Source organism: Bidens hawaiensis, unplaced genomic scaffold (assembly GCF_021521415.1).
Source record: "Bidens hawaiensis isolate Kalapana, Puna unplaced genomic scaffold, B.hawaiensis_p1.1 tig00011691_1, whole genome shotgun sequence".
Lineage (NCBI taxonomy): Eukaryota > Viridiplantae > Streptophyta > Magnoliopsida > Asterales > Asteraceae > Bidens > Bidens hawaiensis.
This window is the reverse complement of record NW_027491924.1, coordinates 210932-232458: the sequence shown is the minus strand read 5'-3', so window position 1 is coordinate 232458 and position 21527 is coordinate 210932. Positions and strand designations below refer to the sequence as shown.

The 21527-nt window shown below is 36.9% G+C and overlaps 2 pseudogenes across 1 annotated transcript; one reads left to right on the top strand and one right to left on the bottom strand.

The window, feature by feature from the left end:
* Nucleotides 1-2968: 2968 nt before the first annotated feature.
* On the bottom strand, nucleotides 2969-12319 carry LOC143538760 (ubiquitin C-terminal hydrolase 13-like; annotated as a pseudogene).
* Nucleotides 12320-13817: 1498 nt separating this feature from the next.
* Nucleotides 13818-16923, top strand: LOC143538759 (uncharacterized; annotated as a pseudogene). The gene is made up of 9 exons (XR_013136310.1): nucleotides 13818-13968; nucleotides 14917-14977; nucleotides 15071-15203; nucleotides 15286-15409; nucleotides 15663-15719; nucleotides 16189-16285; nucleotides 16356-16563; nucleotides 16657-16717; nucleotides 16795-16923. The product of XR_013136310.1 is annotated as an uncharacterized LOC143538759 (transcript).
* The last annotated feature ends 4604 nt before the right edge of the window (nucleotides 16924-21527 follow it).

The window sequence follows — 21527 nt, the reverse complement described above, 5'->3', positions numbered from 1 at the left end:
TAGGGGCCGGTCCCCAAACATCAGAATGGATTAAAGAAAAAACAGACTCAACTCTAGTATCGTTTTGATTAAAAGATACTCTATGACTTTTTGCAAGAATGCAAGTTTCACACTTCTCCTGAACGGAGTTATTCGAAAAAAGACTAGGAAACAAAAATTTAAGATAGCTAAAAGAGGGATGACCAAGACGTCGGTGCCATAACCATAGTTGTCTTTCAGTTGTCCCATGAGCAAGCATGGCATGTCCCCTGTGAACCACCTCATCAACGTAGTAGAGGCCTCCATGTTCAGTACCACGCCCAACGATCTCCTTCGTACGAATGTCCTGTAGAACACAAAAATTGGGATACATGAGCACGACACAATTAAGTTGCTTTGTAACTTGGCTAATGGATAAAAGTTTGGAGGACAGAGAGGGAATGTATAAACAATTGTTAATTTTCATTTTTTCTGAAAAAATGATAGAACCTCCCCCTTTGACTTGAACCATTTCCCCACTAGCGGTCTCGATATGGGATTTAGATGGGGCTGATATATTACAAAAATCTTTGGGATCTTAAGACATGGTATATGTGGCCCGACAATCAAAGATCCAATTCTTTGAAGTTTTAGGTTGAGATATGGGCTGAACATGACAGGCTTTAGATTTTTCATTTCCATTTCCTTTTTGATTAAATTCAGCAAATAAAGAAAGATTTAGGGGAAAAATCTTAGAGTTAAGAGTGGGAGGGCTTGAGATGTAATTCTCAAACCCTTTACCTATCGAATTATCATTGGTGGTTGCAGCCAATCCCCCAAAACCGCCGCTCCTGCCTTTTTCGATCGGAGCCACTCCCCCACCCGCCGTCGACGTTCCTTTGTCATCAGCCCTCGAATTCTTTTGCTTCTGACCATCTCCCCACCACTCTGGATAACCGACGAGCCTGAAACATTGGTCTTTCGTGTGTTTCTTCATTTGACAGTGGGTGCAAAAGAGCTTGGATTTATCTTCTTTATCTCTAGGTCGAAGTTTTGTTCTTTGTGACCAGTCTTTTGCAGCCAGTCCCATCCCAATCTCTGTTGACTCATTATCGGATGGTCTAGATCTTAGAATATTCATTCTAGCAGCTTCCCTGCGTATGGTGGCGTAAGCCATTTCCACCGTTGGAAGAGGATCCTTTTTCAGGATATCCCTTTTTACAGGTTCCATTTTGTCATTGAGTGCTGTGAGTAATTGGTATAACCTTTGCTCTTGAGTCTTCTTATTATAGATCTGGATGTCTCCCGGGTCTTTCATGGGGTTTGGATCTCTTCTATCAATGGACATCCATATGCTTTGCAGTTTGTTCCACATGTCTTCCAAAGTGTCAGATCCTTGTCTAAGGGAGTTGGCTCTTTTATGGAGGTCAAAGACTTGTAATGAATCGGTTCCGAACCCGTATGTAGTTGCCAAACCATCCTACAAGGCTTTTGCGGTCGGATACCGTGAAACATTATTCACCAAGTTGGATTCGAGATTCTGGATAATCCAGGTGAAGACACACTGATCGTCTTGTTCCCAGCGTGAGTAACCTGTCTCGGTTTTTTAGGGAGGCACATGGTCGCCTGTAATGTGAGAGCTTCTTCCCCTGCCTCCAATGGCTTTCTTCATCAGGGTTGCCCTTAAGGCATAGTTATCACCCCCGAGTTTAATCCCTAAGGATAAATTTCAGAGTTTGTTGTTGTTTGCTGTGTTCCGAGACCATTTCTCAGAAGAGCAGCAATCTGCATCGTCAATTCATCAGGAATTTGGCTGACAATGGTTTATGTGTCAGGCATCTTGAAGCTTAGAATTTCACAGGATCAAACATGCTTTGATACCATCTTGAATTGGTATTCAGAGAATATATTATTTTGTATTTATTAAAGGATGATCTACACAGGAAAAGAACACCAGCATAAATAGAAAATAAAAGAGCCTAAACAAGGTAACTAAAACTGGTGACAGCCTGTGACATCTTCTAATTAGGAGACAATATTGGGAAGCTGACCATTACTCCTTTGACTTGTGCTTTTTTCCTTTTTAATATTTTAACAATATATTTAATGGATGTTGTTATTTTAAAGGACGCCTTTACTTATAGAAGTCATATGTCGGCTTATACGGCTTATACAATATAGACCTATATGCATGGTATAAGACGGACAATATATATCTATACTTGTAGTATAAGCCTATGTGAGTCGTGTGTTTTATAGTGTTTTTTTTAAAGAATAATTCTCAAATTTAGTAATTCTCAAATTTAAACAAGTAATAACCGTTAGTTAGCTTCTCTATGGTAGACCACTCATTATTGTTGTTGTATCTTGTTAAAACGAGCCTCTTTAATTAATGCCAAGTCGAGCCTTATGTTCTGCACCCTTGGGGCTTGGCGTAGGCCAAACCTTTTGTTAGCTTATAGACTCGTTGTTCTTGAACCCCTCCGGTCGCTAAACACAATTAAACTCTCCTTAGACCTTGTATCATAATGACGTTGATTGGTTCAGCCATTGATTTGTATGGAGATGTGCTCGCAACTCAAATATTATAACACATTGTGCTCTAATACCACAATTTTGTGCATAAGAAGTTAAGAACAACTCTCACAAACAACTGAAACACAAATAATGAGCAAAAGGTTCACTCAATTTTTATTATTGAACTGGTTAGCATAAACGAAACAAGACTCGCTCTTAAACAAGAGAAACAAAAGCAAATAACAATCAAACACAAATAATGAGCAAAAGGTTCACTCAATTTTTAATGACGTTAATTGGTTCAGCCATTGATTTGTATGGAGATGTGCTCGCAACTCAAATATTATAACACATTGTGCTCTAATACCACAATTTTGGGCATAAGAACAACTCTCACAAACAAATGAAACACAAATAATGAGCAAAAGGTTCACTCAATTTTTATTATTGAACTGGTTAATTAGCATAAACGAAACAAGACTAGCTCGCTCTTAAACAAGAGAAACAAAAGCAAATAACAATCAAACAGAAAAGCCCGAATAAATTCCAACTAGTCGATAAACTTTACTCAAACATACTAGCAGAAAACTTGCTCGACATCAAGTTCACATGACTACTTCATAGCCGTTTATCAACATGCTTCCGAAAATTAAGAATCTCCAATGTCCTGTTCACCTTCCAGACAAAATAACTAAACAAACCAAATAGAACTAAATATCAGAAAGTAAAAAAATTGCTAACAAACAAGAATAAACTTGTTGCAAATTACCTGACGATCCCGAGCATGTTGCATAAAAGAAGGAAAATCAGGAAACCGGAACGTTTCTCTAAGTTCATCACGAACAACTTTCTGAAAGCAAATAATGTCCCCATCTTTAAGCTAGGAAGACACACAAATTACCAGATAATTATTACAAAATGATGATTAAATGAATAAACAATTATAATATATAAACCACAAACAAAGAGTTGCATTAATACCTGGTTTTCTTTAAAAGTAAGCTCCTTGTCAAGGGGTATACATATGACAAATGGTTCAGAACTCACTTCCTGCATCAAACATAATGAAGGTAAAGATTAAAACAATAAAACATAACAAAATGTGGATAGAATACCGAACAAAACATATAATACTGACCTCATATAGTGCTATTTCAGCACCATGTCTAAAGCCAGCCAGTCCTTCTAGCGTTAACACTATGTCATCTAGCTTTCCAGTAGCCTTCACACCGAGGTGCTCGACAAACCTGCTTGTTAAAAACAATAATCAACGCTGATTCCGTATTGTATGTGAGTATATATATGGTATCATATTGTTATATATAGAGTGAGGGTCGATATATACCGAAGCTTTTCTTTTACAGGATCATAAAGTTTAAAGAAAAGAAGAATCGGCTTCTCCGGTGGAGGGAATGGCAGCAGGTCCTATACAATGGAAAATTAAATGGATAGCAAATATTAAAAATAAAAAGCTATCAGTGAGATCTTACCGATCCGAAGTCTACTTCAAGATACAAGTGAAGCTCGTCGTTTTTAACCCTGCTTGAGAATTTTCTTATATATTCAACCTAAAACACATTAAATTAGACAAAAATTACCAAATCATAATGAAAGGATATAACCAATAAAAGCATTTGGATTATTCCTATATAAATGCATAGATGCAGCTCTTCGGAAAGTTAAATTGCAACTTAATTGCCCGTTAGCAACGATTGAAAGATCTTAGTGACATTAATCTTGATCCATAGATTCACTAAAATATGATTGGACGAAAATCAATACGAATGATGATTGGGTCATATTTAACGTAATTAGTTTATTTATTTAACTAATCAACAATTAAACCAAATTTAAGCAGAGCTCAAAAAGTGCATACAGTCTTATCTTTTTCCTTAGATGTCAATGGACGATAAGGGCGATAGGTTGGACCCTGGCGTTTTTCCCACAGCCAAAATTGTTGTCGTCGCACTGGTATACCCGTTTCTTTAAAAACTTAATCCTGCAAAATTTTTCAGATATTCAGATTTATAAAATAGCACAATACAAAACACAATTTGAACTATGTATGATATGTGATAACCAAATATTGTACCTGGAAAAGAGCAAAAGAGGCATGTTTTCGGATACGAAAAGAACGAACTATATCAAAATCCACTAGATCAAATATATCTGTCTCCCAATCTGTTCATAAATATCCCTATCATGAACAACCTAGTTTCATCATATTGCAAGGTAAGTAATGATTTCATGAATCTCAAATGGTAGTTCTAAGGAGGAAAACATTGGAAATTAACCTTTATTTTTGTACACAAACGCGGTTCATCTTCTATTAATCTTACCTGGAAGATATAATTATGGGTTCAATGTGATTTTTTAGTAAGATCACAAAAACTAATAAGAATACCAGATTTGTTAATAAAAACTCTTACTCGAAGGTGTTCGGCCATATCCATATTCTCATCCACATTACAAAATATTTTAGCCTTCTCACTTTCACGTACATACACAAGCATGTATGCGTTTGAATTCCTTGTATAATAATTTACCTGTTTCAAATAAAACATAAATTCATGAATTATATATAAGTTTAAGTGAAGTGCATGCTAATAAATCACTTATATCATCCACCAAATCACCTCCTCGCCTCCATATTGGTCAAACAATGCTCTCTTGATATCTGTGACAATCACGCGTTCATCATCAAATTTAAACCTACAAGATATTAACTTCAGCCAACGCATTAAATAAAAATGTGATAGATTGTGCGTGTGTGTGTGTGTTTGTGTTTGTGTTTGTGCATATGCCTTTGCATTTATATCTGTATGTATTATTGGAAGTATTAATTAAACTAAATTTATAGCTTAATGTCAAGTGTTAATATTGTAACATGTAATCAGTCGTATCCAAACGTTGCGTTGGTTTGGAACGTCTGTTTATATTGTAAACAAATAGGATGAAATTAGTGAAATCAAGATTCAAAATTTGTTTGTGTTACTTTGTTCAATCATGTATGTAATTAATATACATGTATGAATGAATGAACGTATTTTTAGATTGAAAACCGGATAATAAAATCAAAAACCGAAGAGATCAGTCGTAGTTGTCAAACACGTGATATTTCATACCATTGATCAGATAGCGTCGGCCTGATATAGGCAAAATAATGCCCATCATGTACATCCCCACTGTGAGCCCAAACACTGGAAAAATAACATAGAACTGAATTACTGAATATTCAGACAATAAAATAAATTAAAAAGCCAACTTATTCACAAAACTTAGCATAGTTATGGTTTTTCCTGCATATTTCCATAACTTAAATAATACAGTAATCATTTTGGCCTGCTTTCTAACTGTTTCTAGAACTAAAATAACTAGTTACTATGTTATGCTATATATCTTATGACTACTGATTCATGAAAGTTACTATAATGAACTCGCGGTGCGAAATACTCAACTAAATTCTGATACCTGTAAAGAGTGTAAAGATTGCGAACACTTTTGTCTGCCAGAGGTGATAAATACTTTCTATCCACTATATCAAGATCAAGTTGCAAGGGGAATCTATAATCGTTGTTAATCTGTCCAATTGAATAATTTCACAATAAAAAGTCCAAATAAGGTATTGTTGTAAGAATCAACAAAACGTATTCGAAAGTATATCAAACCGCGGCCTTCACATGAACTGAACCATGTCATAAGGATCAAAGTTACTGACCTTCACCGTTGTATCTTCCATGGAATCATCGTATCTGAAACGTTTTAACTCCAGTACTAGAACAGGGGGGAAATCAATGAACAGATCCTGTGAAGAACAACACATGATTGAATTGTAAAAGCCCAAATGTTTAAATAGCAAAATATGTACATTTATAATAAATTCAAGAAATGATTCTGACCTGATCATATCTATTAATATCAGCTTCAGGTTGCCTGACTTCTACATATTTGTCAAAAGAATCATACACGTTGCGACAACCTTCGACATCAAGCTGAAGGTCTGACACAAGATATATGTGTCAATAAAAGAACTACAATCAACATATATAAAACAAGTTTGTTCTTACAAATGTTAATGTACTTACAAGTAAAAGTTTCCGTTCTTGTTGATCTGGTGTCGGCATTTATGTAATCGACATAGCTCATAGTATGTCCTTCAAACAATCGTTGTATTGCACCCCCTACAACAGTACCCTATGCCAATGTATAACCACAAGTATACATAACTACATAATCAGGCAATAATAAAAAATTAACAAAATTCATGTTCGATGGCGGAAATAGGCATACCTTCATTTTTTCTACAAGTTTCTCAAAGAGAACCATGATGTATTCTTGAGCATCATTCTTCTTAAAGTATTCATGTGTATCCAGACCGAAAGACTTGGTCAGCTCTTCGGTGGCGACACTAGTTTCACTGTACTGAAGGTTATAGAATAAGCTCTGCAAAGACAGAGGAATGCTCCCAGATGGCATATCAAATCCAGTTGGTGACATATGAAAGACAGCCTGATTGAAAAGTTAAACATGAGCGTCGAATATTATACTTTTAAAGAGCATCAATTGATGAGGTAAAAGCTAAAAAGTGATATCACTCACCCTTCTAAAGTAAGGTATGTGGTATAAGGTTTGTAGGAGAGAATGCACATAGCAAGTAGAGCCTAGACATTTAAGGCCAACATAACCAGTTTCCATTTTTGAGCGAACTGACTGCCTTACTGTAACATCAGCTTCAATTACACATTTATCATTGATAACATAACCTCTGCCATCGTCATACAGCTCACTAAGTGGCATAAACCAGCTATGACCCCAATCATTATATCGATAACTAAACTCATGATGTTGTGTATCTGCAGGATAGAACGTGGAGATTACGACACTAGGAATAAATATTTTCGTTCTTGTCGATGTGAGATAATTAAATAACTAAGGTATGTTACACACATTATAAATTATCATAAAAAGATTATGCAGAATATTACTTCTAACGTGAACTAGACCACATATGTTTTAACGATTAACATTTTAAGGAACATATAAAAGAAGAAACTACAAGATAGCATGTCCGCACGTGGTTAAAGAGTATGGATTAATGTTCTGGGCTGCATACCAAAATTTATCTACAATATATCCACCACTGATTTATCAAGATGCAAGGTAAAACTGATCATCAAAATGATCAAATTTCCATTTTTACTTAGTAATAAGGGAGCAATAACTATATAGAGTATTGCAACAATAGGGTTTTATCTCACCGCACTGTCGTGCCTTTAGGTGAGTGTTCATAGACGTTGGCCTTAGGTGAGGGTTTCCCCAGATCGGAAGGTAATGGGTCTTAGTGGATATTTAATTCTTCATGTTATGTTTTTGATTGTTGGTTGAATCATGATCTCCTGGCTTGGTCCTATAATTGTTAGTGATGATTTTCGTTTAATCAAGTAAGTATAGCAAGAAACCTGATCAACCACATGAGTAGGTTGATCAATAAAAGTTTAGTAGCAAGTGAGCAAGAGATCTTATGAGCAACGACAGGCTTAATGAAAGCGAACAAACGCAAGAATCGTTTCAGTAGCAAGAACGTTTAAACAAGAAGCAAGAAAAACATATACCGATTTGGTTTTTGATTAGTAACAAACAAGAGAATAGCAAGTTTAGCAAATAAACCAATTCCAGTTAAAGCAAGAGAAGATATATAGCAAGTAACTAAAGCAAAAACAAAGCAAGGCTGATATCAAAATAGCAAGAAACCTGAGTGATGGCAAGACAAAGAAAACAAGAAGCAAGAATGATCAAAACATGTGTGGTACGATCGAGAAAAAGAAAAAAGCAGCTAGCAAGTATTGTTGTATATATCATTGTATTTATTTTGTATATATATCGCCCTCAAAACATGTGTGGTACCATCTTGTATATGTACTCACTTTGCGAATAAATGATATCGAATATTTGACAAATTACATGGTATCAGAGCCTTCCTAATAAATGAGCGTTGTAGATCCTTGTAAGCAACATAAGTAAAGGCTTACCTTCCTGCACGTTAAACGAACGACTCACTTGATTCACTACAGCCAGGCTGAGCTTAGCATATATGTTGCAACCATATGGCAGTTTTGTGGAATCAACAGCCTGAATATACAACGATAGGCCGTCCTCATTGTTTCCTTTCAGGAATACGAGCTGTAATTGCCTACACAAACACGAGACAACGAAAGAAATTAACACACAAATCAATCCACCATGTAACAAAAAATAATACCATTTGTATCCTCCAGCATCAAAGGGATCAGAGAGCAAGTTATTAATGTCCTTTAATGTTGAAAAATTCTCTATATTCCATGTGAACCGCGTCGATGGAAGATCCTCAAACACTGAAGCGGATTTAACATATTTTAGTCAGAAGTACTAAAAGAAGCTTATGCATATTTAATTACAAAGTAATTTGTTGGATCGGTCGATTTAGCCAAATTAAGAGGATTGTTTCTGGTTGTCCAGATCAACCGTGAAGCGTTTTTAGGGTATTCCACTCTCTGAGATTGGCATAGATCCACTATCTCAGATAGTGGAGCATGCCGCCTTTCCTCAGCCCCGTGTCAAATTTTGCTATCTAACGTAGCGGAATCACTAAAAACGCTTCATGGTCGATCTGTACCCACCAGAAACCATATTCTTTTTGGGTAAATTGACCAAACCACCAAAAAATCTTTACATGTATACACAAACAAGAAACGTATTAGTTAATTAAATTGTGCCGAGTACCTAATTCTAAGGCCGCTGGATCAGAATCAGGTGGGAGCCGTATGATCTCGTCGGCTGCTTCAGGCTGCAACAATGAAAGCCAGATATAAAAACATTAGATCCGATAACAATTTATCCAAAACCCTAGAACAGTGTGTATATATATATATGTATATATAGTTGATAGACAAGCCCTAGAGTTAGGATTATATGGATCGATTGAAAATATATATATATATAGATCTAAAGCCTATAAGCCGATTAAGTGAGTGTGGTACAGTATATATATATAGTTAACAGCAAGAAGCTAGGGTTTTGCATTTGCATGTGCATGTGTGTGTATGAGTATATAAAGTGTGAGTGTGTATATATAAATATATATATATGTATGAAGTGTGATTGATATTACATACATAATAACTCATCGGAGGAGAATTGAAGTTGTCGGAATCCGACCAGACGGCGACAATTTCGAGGGGGTTTGACTTTGAAGCAACGGCGCAACACCTGAAGACCGACTACTGTATCTATCTTTCTTCTTATATATGCACACCACTTCAAGGGTTTACACGCGCGTCACCCAACAACAATTAATCATGTCATAATAATATTAATATTGATATTTCAATAAGAAAAAGTAACTTTGTTTTAACTAAAATATAAAAGTTATTTCATTTTTGAAAAATGTAAACAAACTTGAAGATATTTCAAAGGGAAAATAGTTATTTGGGTCGGGTCGGGTCAGGTTAGGGTGTGATAACTACTTTACAGTACACTGAAAAAAACGAAGTAATAGTGGCGACATTTGTCACCCGTAAGTACCTCAGTCAACGTTGCTAATGCAGGTGGTGGCTAATGCTGGTCACTGAAGTTGCATGTGGTGCGGATACGATGGAGAAAGGGATGGTGGTTGTAAGGTGTGGGACGGTGGTGTAGCGGAGGAGTTAGTGACGATGAAGATGGGGTGTTTGAAAAGATGGGGTGTGCTTGTTTGAAAAGGAAAAGAAGAGGAAGGGAGTTTGTGAAAATTCTAACTATACATCGATTAATCGTTATTCCCCACCTAACGGTCGACAGACTTTTACTACAAGACTGATTGCAGCCCTTGGACCATTAAGGGGGAGGGTGATCACATATATATTTAAAGGATGAATGTTGAGTGAAAGTGGAATAAGTTTTGATATTGACGTAGAGAGTTAAACACATGAGAGAATGTGTATAACTGCCATTAATCAATTGCTACTTCTAGAAGATTTTTATGACTTTAATTAAACGCCTGTGATTTAAATTTAATCTTGAAGACTTTGACATACCATGATCTTTTTAAAAGTTGGTTGGCACTTAGAGCGCTAGCAATACTGGAGTTTCACAATTCATCACATCGACGTCACGTCATATTCCAAACTTTTCTAAAAAAACCTTGCTTTTTCTACATCACTAAACCTCCGCAAGTCCAACTAAAATTATTAAAGCAATATATACTATGTGTGTGTATATATATGTGTGTGTGAAAGAGGTAGCCCCCACTTCATAGTCTGCTTCTCATCTATAACGATAAACCCCACCCGAACAGACCTCCCTCCACAACTCCATCCATACATCCACCCTATTTCCACCTCCTCCGGACGTACATTAGAAGATGCCTACAACCCACTTTGTGGATACTCACACCGAAACGATATAACATACACTTTTATAAGCATTCTTACAAGCTTTTCATTTTAAAGAAATCTATATTTTTTTTAATCTTCACACACTTTTAATAAAGGCAAAATTACTATATAATAGACAACTGTGATCATATATTTTCAAAAATAAACATGTCGATTTTAGCCTAATGTCCTTAACAATTGGATTTTGGTCCAATAAACCATCGTTATGTCAAGGAAGCCGGCTAAGGCGGTCAAGCCTTAGCCGACACTTTTTGGGCATTGAAAATTATAAAAAGTATATGAGGCCCAGTTTCAACTAATAGAAATATGACACGGGTCAAACACAGCTATACTTAGCCTACAATTTTTAGTTTCTTAATCGGCAAGCCTGGCTCTTAGCCAGCTTTGGGATCCATGTTTTTTCACTAAGCTGGCTCATTCCTTTCCCTCTTAGCTGACTCATTTTTTTCCCTCTTAGCCGGCTCTAACTCGGCTCGTAGGCTAAGACTTCACTTAGTCGTCTTCATTTCTGTATTTTAGATGCATAAATTTAGCCGATAAAATTAAATAATTTACCTAGCCAAATTTAACACCTGGGCGGCTTCCATTTTTTTTCTTCTTACTTGTCCTCTTTTCTTTTTTTAGACGAAAAAATAGCTCACATAATTAAATACTTTTACCTACCCACTTAAGTACTTAGCTTGCTTGCTTCTTCTTTTTTTTTCTCTTATTCATCATCTTTATTTTTCTCTTTGCCGCATACCGCAATATTAAATGTGGTTACTTACCAAATTTATTTTCTTATCTAATATTTTTATAAAACTTAGAAAAAGATTATAAATTTTGTCCTTTTGAATTACATATATTATGGAATGTGTCATTTATCAAAAATAGTTTCACTCTTTGTCCTTTATTTGGATGTTTTCCATGGTTTTTGTCCTTTAAGCTAACACCCTTTAACTTATACCGTTAAACAACCCCATGTGCATAAAACGTGATGGGCATAATAATCTTTTCCCAAGCCCCTTCTCTTTCCTCCTACTCACCTGTTGAACTTCAAACACTTAGAATAATTAACACCCTTTATAATTTAGAAACCATAATCCCCAAAGTATTCCTGTTAATCCCAAACTTTGTTCGGTAACTGACCTAGGGTTCTGATTCCGCCTTCCGCCGTTGTCACGGTGTTGTTGTTGTTTCTTCTCCGGCAGCGGTTCCAGCTTCGGCGTGCTATCGACGGTTCGATTTTGTTCAATGACAAGCCTAGGGTTCCGATTTCCCGCTGTTTTGACGATGTTGTTTCTTCTCTGGCACCGGTTCCGGTGAGTCACCTCCTGTTTCGTTGACAAACCTAGGGTTACGATTCCGTCCTCCACCGTTGTAATGGTGTGGTTTCTTCTTCTCCTGCACCGGTTCCGGCGTGCTACCTCCGGTCTGATTCCGGCCTTCGCCATTGAACCGGAGTTGTTTCTCCTCCGGCTCCGGAGTGTTATTGCCTGTTTGATTCGGTTCGGTAACAAACCTAGGGTTTTGACGTTTGTAACTGTTTTTCTTCTTAGTTTGATTGAACAGTGTTTTGCTCCTGCTTCTTTGCTTTCCGATTATTATTGTTATTATTATTATCATCATCATCATCATCATCATTATTGTTATCAGCAACGGTTTTGGAAGAAGAATCATGTTCTTCCGGGTTTCTAAATTATAAAGGGTGTTAATTATTCTAAGTGTTTGAAGTTGTGAGTAGGAGGAAAGAGAAGGGGCAGGGGAAAAGACTATTATGCCGATCACATTTTATACACATGGGGCTGTTTAACGGTATAAGTTAACGGGTGTTAGCTTAAAGGACAAAAATCATGGCAAACATCCAAATAAAGGACAAAGAGTGAAACTATTTTTGATAAAGGACTCATTCCGTAATCTATGTAATTCAAAAGGACAAAATTTGTAATTTTTTAAAAAACTTATAAAACCTTTTTCACCCTACCAAAATTTTTTTACTTTCTTACAACACAATATCTATTTTTCCTCATTGATTAAAAATATTATATATGTGCTGACACTAACAAAAAAAATAATAAACGAAAATGTTCATTAACACTGAAATAAAAATCATAATAATAACAAAACATAATAAATTACGATTACAATATACTCAATTGTAGGCACACAACATGCCGGCTAAAAGAAAAGAAATAAGATGGCGAAGAGGAAAAAAATATAACATGGCTAAGTATTAAATTGTGTAAGTAAAAGCATTCAATATCGCGACTAAATTTATTAAAAGGAAAAAAGAAGCGACTAAGAGAAAAAAAATTGGAAGCCGACTAAGTACTTAATTGGTTAGGTAAATTATGTAATTTTAGCAGCTAAAGGAAGAAAAGAAGACGGCTAATTAAGTGAAGTTCTAGCCCGCGAGTCAAATTAGAGCGCGTTAAAAGAGAAAATATGAGTCGGCTAGGTGAAAAACACGAATCTCGAATTCGGCTAAGAGTCATGCATGATGGTTAATAAACTAAAGTTGAAGACTAAGTTTAGCCGTGTTTGACACATATCATATTTGGATTGGTTGAAAGTGAGTCATGTATTATTTTTACAATTTTTAGTGCCTAAAATTGTCAGCTAAGGTTAAACCGATTTCGCTGACGTAACCCTTGTTTATTAGACAAAAAACAGTTATTGAAGAGATGTATGTTAAATAAACGTATTCATTTTTGATAATATTTGGTCAACGTTGTCTATTATAGTCCTTTAATAATACAAATACAAATTATAAACTTTTATTTTTTTTACTTTCTCATTGTCTGAGTTTACTCTCCACTTCACTTCCAGGTTTTGTAAACTTATGAAGTTATGTCAACAGCAATCAGTAATGTTTAATCTATGTTACAATGCGTGTACATAAAGCAGCATCTAACTCATTGATTCATCCCACTTCTTCTTGTTAATTTCTAGGGTTCTTAACTACAGTGCAAGAAGCATGAATCAAGCTAAAACAATGATTAACGGGTCCAACTGTTATTCTTCAAACGTTGTAATCGATAATCCCAAGCTTCTTCATTAAAAGAAAGCAGCTATTCGCCTTGCGGGTCCCACGAAATTGCAGGTTTTTTATATGTAAATAGTTAATCGTTTCAATTTGGGGGTTTTTATTGGTACCCTTTTTGTAATAATCATAGTTCCGGTGTTCATAATATAAAAAGTTACTAAATTTAGTCTTATTGACAATTAGGGGTTGCATAAAACCAGAAAAACCAAACCGAGACAAAAACTGAATGTTTGGCTTTAATGTTTTGTAAAAAATCAAACTTTTTACAGTTCGGTTTTGGTTTTACATGTATTAAAAACCGAACAGAGTTTGTAGATTTTTTTTTTGCTGGACAGCAATTTTTTATTATAAGTAATTTATAAGAATTTAATAATGTGTAGTTTAAATGAAGAAAGACTGGAATCTTTGTGATCTTCAGTTCAATCCTGAGGGCGTCTGGGTATTACCACCGGTGGGCCTTCAGGCGGGTGGGTTTTCCCCGGAACGTACGGCTGGATTAGGCCAGCTGGCGGTGACCTTTTGCCATTGGGTCACCCCGTATGGACTATTGAGTACCTAGGCATTCTATGTTTGTTGGCTGTTAAAAAAAATAATATGTAATTTAAATATTTTAGTCCAAATGTATAATAATCAGTTAGTTATTAGTTAACAAAATAATTTATCTTTTATTTATAAGTAATTTAGAATCTGATAAATACGTAATCCAAATATTTTAGTCCAAATGTATAATATCAATTAGTTATTTATTAACAACTTTTTTTTGTGCCAAATTTTTTTTTTGGGCCCAAAACATTCAAAGCTCAAATGGCAAAACCGAAACCGTACGTTTTCAAAAACTGAAGTTTTGGTTTTTTGTTTGCTTTTAGCCCAAGACCAACCCAGACTGAACTGTGCATACCCTTATTGGCAATGCAATCTTAAAACAAAATGTGATCTATCAGTCTGCAAACAGTACTTTGGTTCTTGATCTAACTTTTTGCTACCGTTTCGTTGATTAAACTGTAGGTAATTGCAGATTTCGATAATACACTGACAAGGTTTTGGGTTGATGGATGCAGAGGACAATGTATGTTCATGGTTTCTTTATAAACTTTGAATGATTTTGTTACTGTTATGTGTTTTTTAATGTAACCAAAGTATTATCTGATTACGCGTGTAGCGAGTCACGGGCTTCTAAAACAAGAGAACCCTGAGTACAATGCTAAAAGAGATGAACTATTTAACTATTATCATCCGATAGAATATGACCCACAACTTCCAATCGATGAGAAAACAAAGCTCATGGAAGAATGGTATGTTGACTATTTACACGCTTATATATAAAAGCGTTTATTAGTACGTAAATTTGATTATGTTCCTTCTTTTAATTTACAGGTGGGGTAAGGTACATGATCTCCTTGTTGAAGGAGGTCTTACGTATGATGCAATAAGAAACTCTGTATCTAGTGCTTTGATTGCTTTTAGAGACGGTGTTGCTGAGCTTTTTGAGTTTTTAGAGGCGAGTTTCTAGCCTTTTTTGACATTTTTATTACTACCGGCTGCATAACTGAACCGAGTGGTTGGACCCTGATTTAGTTTCTTTTTTTTTACAAAAAAAAAAGGTTTCATATTTTGTTAATATTGCAAATTTACATTAAAAGATGAAGTAGTTCTACATTTTGTTTTAAATTAGTTATGTATTTTTTTTAAATTATTTATGACATCATCTGGTTATGAAAACGTAAGTAAAGCTATATCTTTTATGTGTACAGGAAAGAGACATTCCGGTTCTCATATTTTCAGCAGGTCTAGCAGATATTATTGAGGAGGTAAGTTAAACCACTGCCATGTCAGCACTCTTTTATGCCAGCTGGAAAATAGTATCCTAGTTTGAAAATGGCAATTTCTGGCAACACGACATGAAGTTAAGTTGGCTTGGGTTTGAGTTCAAAGGGGTTTGGGTCATAAGCGAGTCGACACGTTTATGACACGATTGAACCCATTTAGCTAGTCGTGTTAAATTGGGCTAACACATACATTACACATTTATAACCCGTTTATCAACTGTGTAACTGTTTTATATTATTAAATGTATCATATATTCAAATTTTTAATATATTTAATAATATAAAACGTGTTGTGTATGTGTTAGCCCACTCAACACGATTAGGTAAAACAGGTTTAATCACGTCATAAATGAGTTAGGCTGGTTGAACCCGTTTATGACCCGAACTTTCATGTTATGCAAGAAATTGCCAGCCCTGTTATAACAATGGTGTTTATTCTCATTGACATCAGGTTCTTCGTCAAAAACTTCATAGAACTTTCAAAAATGTTAAGATCGTATCAAACCGGATGAAATTTGACGACAGTGGTAACCTTGTATCTTTTACGGGTAACTTAGCTGCTACTTGAACATGTAAATGAACAGGTAACCATTGTTTTAGTTTTGGAAATTTGCACAGGGAAGTTGATTCACAGCTTGAATAAAAACGAGCATGCTCTCGATATGGCTGCATCTTTGCATGAGCAGTTGGGTGAAATTGATGATCAAATGATCGATAGCGCGTCTCTGAAGCAAAGAACTAATGTGCTACTTCTTGGTGATCATATGGGAGATTTGAGAATGTCTGATGGTTTGGATTATGTAACTCGTATTTCTGTTGGATATTTGTAAGTAGATATTATTCTTTCAAGCCATTATTAAATTAAATCTTTTGGCAGCCAAAAATGAGTATTTGTAATTATATTATTGCCTTTTTGCAGGAATCACAACGTTGAAAACTCTCTCGATATCTACCGCAAAGGCTATGACATTGTGTATCTAGTGAGTGTCGATATATACATACATTATATATAATCACTGCAACAATATTCATTAAAAAGGTAAATCATTTTCTGCAGGATGATGCACCAATGTCAGGGGTCGTGAAGCTCGTTACAGAACTATTTTCTCCTGGAAGTGATTGTAGGTTCCCAGCCGGATCTACACAGGATTATCTCGTAATACGTAGGTGCGGAATCCCTACGTAACACGATACGAGTATAAGATGTGGAATACGTTAAAACGAACACGAACACACGTTACAATACTGATAAGACACGTTGTATTGCAACACTTCAACACGTGATATCGAATCACAATTACACGTTCTCCCTCGTACCTTTTGAAACAAGCCGTACCCTAAGCTTATAAAGACTTCGACAATTTCGCCTAACAGACTAGGCGAAGTTTTCATTAACTTCGCTTCTCCACAAGTTCGCTTACATTAGGCGAACTTGTGAGATTACATATCTAAAACCAAAACAAACAAACTAACACGATTACAGACACATACAAAACACTAAATACTGAACTACTGACATCATGCACCAACAGACTCCTCCTTGGCAGTAGCTTCATATCTCTATCTTCAATCTCGTGTCTTGTAATCCCAAAAATCTCGTGTCACACGTCTTCAAGCATGAACGCCTTCTCTGACACAAACAGAAACAACTCTCTGATATTTCTTGGCTTCATCTTTCCATACAGGAATATAGAATATCTTTTTCTCGTTTAGCACCTGCAAGTCAGCTTGAGACAAATTTACCAAGTACATGGGATCATATACTCTCATAACTTCTTGTTCATCTTCATCCTCCATAACCGCTTCAGCTGTTTGACTATCAACATACCACCATTTAAGATTCTTTAAGACATCCTTGGGCATTGGTTTCATCGGCACTTCTTTCAAACACCGGATCGGCTTATACTTCATTGCCATCCAAGGTTTGCCATCAGCTCGCATTCCTCTGTCTTATCTTCAACAAGCTTCCCTTTCTGCGGCTTTAACAACTCGAACTTCTTCTCTTTTATACTTTCTTTCCACACAATCTTCCCAATAATTCTGACTATATTATCATCACTTCTATTAATCAACCCCAACTTGGCCAAATCCTTCACCTCACACTCAGGCAATGTATTCAACGATCTCAACAACCTCTTAAAGTACTGAATCCCATCAAAGCGTTTAATCACAAATAGCCTCAACTGCTCATCATACAACCAGCATATAATACCCTTTTTCGATTCATCATACTCTTTGATATTGTAACTTTTCTTTAACATAGTCGGAACCGCGTGCTTCTTTGTCTTTACGAACCACTGAGCGTAGCCTTCTTTCCATCTGGGCTGCTCTTCCCATTCAGACTCATCAATTTCCATATCTTGACCCACATTTGCCTTATCAACTTCTGGGATATCATGTTCTACATTGTCCTCCACAATCTCTCCCTCTTCAATTTCACTGTCAATCACAATCTCGGCTCCTATCTTCTCAATCTCATCAACCGATAACACATCTTCATCACCCACAATATCATCATCCACCATTTCCTCATCATCTACTACCACCACATCATCACCACCTGATCCACCTGTTGTACCAGTTGACTTCCTCTGAGATGTGGAAGTCCCAAGAGTTTGTTCAGTTCTTGGCAACTCACCACCTGCACCTTTCGATGCACTGGGATCATCGTCTCTATCATGACTTTTCTTCGTTCTCAACTCATCGCCCTTGCAGCTCGTCTCCCCCTGAGATGCTAAGAACTGTTTTAAAGCATCAAAAAGTTTACCGTGCTCAACCAGGAGGGACGATTGGATCTGATTTTCTGCAACAAGGCGTTGGATAGCTTGAGTCTGGATAAGATTAATTCTTGACTGTTCTGCCACCACCCTCTCAAGAGCTGCTATCCTTTCAGAATCAGATAATGTAGCATCAAAATCAAACCTCATATGAGAAACGTCTTGAGCATACGGTGGAGGGATTACCAAGCTAGCCGGAATATCTGAATCAGGCTGAAAAGTAACCACGGGTGGTATTGTAACAGATAACCCCGCAGTAGCCACTAGTGTCGACTCAACAAATCTTGCAACAACCTCCGATAGAGTAAGTGTAGGGGGCGGCAAGGAAACTATCACTGGAGCCGAGAGCTGAAAAGTGGTGGGTGGAATGCCAAAAGAAGATGATGTAGTTAACACGGGAGCATCTGAGGTGATCGGTTCTGTCACAGTCATCGATGCAGGAACCATGGTTATACCAGATAACGCTGGTGGAGAGAAACGAACCACCCTTGAGCTTTCACCAGCCCCCGAGCCCTCACCCGTTCTGACCCTTTTCGATCGACGAATCAAACGATCTAACTCCTCCTCAAAGTCAGAGTCACTATCATCCGAGTCTTTCTTCCTTTTTCCATGAATTCTTTCCTGGGTGACCAGAATCTGTCGTGCTTCAGCAACATCATCAGCTGAGGAGTCAGAATCGGTTCTCTCAGAATCAGCCACAGACGTAGCTACCATCGACACATTTACACCAGAAACCTCTGCTACTGAGACCTGAATCTCTGCAGCAGGATCAACTCGCTCCATATCAAAGAACCCTTGGCCACCAAAAGCAGCCTCAAGATCTACCTGTTCTTCCGGTGCCACAACAGGAGCAGCAGGCAATGCTTGCTGTACCACAGGTGGTGGTTGAAAAACATCAGCCTGTTGCGGTGCCGGATCCCGAAATTCATCTCCACGAGGAGCAACATACGCAGGGTTTATCAAATAACCAAATAAAGGAGTATGCCGATGACGAATCTCTGGTTTACTGCGAGTACTTGACGACCTGCATTGCGCAAATATCCTCTTGCTTACACTCTCTACATATCGAATGGGACGGCGCTGAGGTAGCGTAGGAGCTACATGATTCAAGATCATCTGTAAGAATCTGGGATACATCAAAAATCTTTCACGAGCGACTGCGCGCCTCTGACGGTCGATTTCATAGAACACCATCTGACTGAAGCTGTAAGGCTTGTTGTAAGTCAGTGCTGTCATTGCTGATTGCATCGTTGCACCCATACCGTCAGTACCAGCTTTACGACCCGACATGCACATAATCATCACATGCATCAGAAAGCGCCATTGATCCAATAAAAATCCCTTTCGTCTCTGAGTGTCACCCAATGGGCCTGAATAGCCCATTCGTAAAAATGCACCATCTCTGAATGGAGCAGAGAAGTCTGTAGGATCATCTCTAGTTTCAGTCCCGAATTGCAAGGCGACCCTGATATGTTCTGATGAAAACTGGACCTCCTGATTGTTTACTGTGGCCCGCATGACCGGATGCTCAACTCTACAATCATATTCTACCGTTCGCCAGAAATCTTCAATGTTCGGTAGAGATATGGGTAAAGTTGTAGTAATCGCGTGGAAAATACGCGAGCGAACAAGGAAGGAGATGATCTCGCGATAATCATCTACACCGGATCCAGTGTGATGTACATATTGTGACCCGGAAAGAATTGTCGGTTGTTATCACCTTCGTCTCCACCAGCACCACCAGCTCCCGCTACAGCAGCCATATCTGCACAACAAACGGTCTAAGTTAGAATATCGACAAAGCAGATCATAACTTCGCCTGTTACCATGAGCGAAGTTATGATAACTCCTAACGTGCAGGCGAAGTTAGACATATGGCGAAGTTGAGTACAACTTCGCCTTAATCCTAACTTCGCCTGATAATAATCAAAACTTTTAAATTAACTAAGATAAGCATCAGGCGAAGTTAAACAAAAGGCGAAGTTGAGTGTAACTACGCCAAATCTAACTTCGCCTGAGAACAACTCAGAATAATTAATTAATTTAAAATAACCAGGCGAAGTTATGCCTAAGGCGAAGTTGAGAACAACTTCGCCTAATCATAACTTCGCCTGAATCTGAAACGGCATATACAGAGGGTTGATCAAGGTTTGATCGGAGAATTGGTGATTGATAAGATAAAAGGATGTTACTATGAAGATCTAGACGATCAAATTAGTTATGAACACATTAGAAAGAGATTGGTTATCGGGTGTTTAAAGGTTTGCATGAACGAGGTCACAACTCAGACCAAAACGACATCAGATTAACATCATTGACAAGAATTATACATTATACCGAGCCTACACACCTTTAACACGGATAGAAAACAACTAATATCAAGGATTGATTCGAGGGTTAAGTTCGCCGTGGGTTAATTGAGGATAAGTTCGCTGGGTTTGTGAAAAATGTAAAAGGTTTGACTAAGTTGACCTTTATATAGGTTTGAATATGCACAGGCGAAGTTAAGGTTAACTTCGCTTACCCTTAACTTCGCTTAATATTAAACTTACAAAACAGTTCCTTATACATTAGATCGAAGTTCAACTTTCTTTTAAAATTCTTCGTTAAACATTTAAACTTTACGATCAACGAACCAAGTAACCAAGTTTGAAACCATAAAACAAAATATGCAACTTTAATATTTAGTAAATTAATAAACGGGATCAAATTTCAGTCTTGACGGGGACCAGCATGTTTTAGAAAAGATCCGAACAGGAATCATACTAATTAAGTGGCTGTCACATAGATCCATGTTCAGCGGTATTATGACATAAAGAAGCAGGTTGTAAGCAGGTATACAACTTAGTATGGTTTTCATCGCTTCTGTGATACGGATTAGGTTCAATTAAGCTCAAAATTTAGATGGACATCACATGAGAGATTGTGATGCCTCCTATCTATTCTCAAAGCGTATTTGGCTTTCCCCAAGTCACCCCGAGTTGATCTCGACCCGTAGTTTTATTAAACAGTA